At 46.6% G+C, this 2,026-nt stretch overlaps 1 pseudogene; it reads left to right on the top strand.

Moving 5' to 3' along the window:
• Positions 1-621: 621 nt before the first annotated feature.
• Positions 622-1,671, top strand: LOC112307406 (farnesyl pyrophosphate synthase pseudogene; annotated as a pseudogene).
• The last annotated feature ends 355 nt before the right edge of the window (positions 1,672-2,026 follow it).

The following is a 2,026-nucleotide window of genomic DNA, read 5'->3' as shown; positions in this document are numbered from 1 at the left end:
AACTGTATTTTCCAAAACAAAACAAAAATGGCATTGTTTTATATTTTCACAACACTCTACCACATCTTCCTTGATAACAGATGCCCGGATTCTCACATCTGTGTCTGCATTCTAGCTGTGGTGCTGTTATACACGTAGCTTTGGAAAACTCCATGAGAGAATGAGGGTAAAAAGGTCAAATAGTGGATCTGTGTTTTTACGAAAATAGTTTTGACCTTGCAGACTGTTTGACAAGAGTTTAAGGGTCACTGAGCCATACTTTGAGAACCTGTGGTATACACAATAACACCACCCAGAATTTTAAGTATACATGTTTTTAGGAATATAATTTCTGAGGTATATGCTCTTAAGTACATAATTATTTCCGAAATGAGTATTTCTCCCGATAGAATCAATTGGGTATTTCAGATCTTGTCTTTCTCTTGACTTTAAAGATGTGACCAGAGCCGGGAAATTCTAAATCTGTGAAACAAAGAACAGGGGCTCCAGTTCAACTGTTCTCAGTTGAACTGTTCTCAACTGGTCTCAGAAGGGACCCCCGATAGCTTTAAGGGATACCCTGCCACCAATCCGGGCCAAGAACCTACATCCAGCAACAGAGTACTTTGCTCCTCCCTCAGAATGAATGGAGACCAGAAATTCGATGTTTATGACCAAAAAAAGCAGAATTTCAATCTGGTAGCACTTCTCCCAGATTGTCAGGGTGCTGACTGAGGATGACTTGGGACATCCAGAAATAGGAGATGCGATTGTCCAGCCCAAGGAGGTCCTGGACTACAATGTCATTGGAGGCAAGTATCAGCGGGGTATGACTGTGCTGATAACATTCCAGGATCTGGTGGAAACGAGAAAGCCGGGTGCTGACAGTCTCCAGTAGGCCATGACTGTGGGCTGGTGTGTGGAGCTGCTCTGACCTTTCTTTGCGGTGTCAGATGACATATGGACTCATCCCTCACCCGACGGGGGCAGATCTGCTGGTATCAGAAGCCAGGCATAGGTTTGGATGCCATCAATGATGCTCTGCTTCTGGAAGCATGTATCTACCGACTGCTGAAGCTCTACTGCCGGGAGCAGCCCTGTTACCTGAACCTGATCAAGGTAACTCTGCTCTTCCTGCAGAGTTCCTATCAGACTGAGATTGGACAGACCCTGGGCCTCATCACAGCCCTGCAAAGCAACGTGGATCTTGCTAGATTCCCTGCAAAGAGGTACAAATCCACAGTGTCAGACAGCTTCTACTCCTTCTACCTTCCTGTAGCGGCTGCCATGCATATGGCAGGCATTGTGGAGGAGAAGGAGCATGCCAGTGCCAAGAAGATCCTGCTGGAGATGGGGGAGCTCTTTCAGATTCAGGATGATTACCTTGACCTCTTTGGGGACTCCAGTGTGACAGGCAGGATTATCCTGGACATCCAGGACAACAAATGCAGCTGGCTGGTAGTTCAGTGTCTGCAGTGGGTCTCTCTGGAATAGCGACAGATCCTGTAGGATTATGGGCAGAAGGAGGCTGAGAAGGTGGCCCGGGTGAAGGCACTCTACAAGGAGCTGAATCTACACGCCGTGTGTATGTGGCCTGAGGAAGATAGTCACAGTCACCGAGCAGTACTCACAGCCCCTGCCCCAGCCATCTCCCTGGGGCTGGCACACAAGATCTACAAGGGGGAAAAGTGACCTAGAGACTACCAGGGAAGGGAGGGGATGCTCTCAATAAATTACAGTAAATCATCAAACAAACAAACAAACAGAAACAAAAAAGAAAAAAAAATAAAAGAAGGGACCTCCCGTGAGGGCGCTTATTACCGTAGGGACCACCACTTTATGTGCAAACGCCAAATCGGTACAGGGGCACATGGATGTAATGTTGGTTTCCTGGTTAATGTAAATTCACTCTGCACGCTTGCTCTTTGTACTGTCCATTTCAACAAATAAAATTCATCTAGGATGTAGACAGTTTGAAGAAATGAGAGACCATTGCAAACTCCTGGACTTCTGAGTGACTCAGAGAAAGCGGCCGTCCTCTCTTGGA

Source organism: Desmodus rotundus, chromosome 4, assembly GCF_022682495.2.
Source record: "Desmodus rotundus isolate HL8 chromosome 4, HLdesRot8A.1, whole genome shotgun sequence".
NCBI lineage: Eukaryota > Metazoa > Chordata > Mammalia > Chiroptera > Phyllostomidae > Desmodus > Desmodus rotundus.
This window is presented reverse-complemented; position numbering and strand designations above follow the sequence as displayed.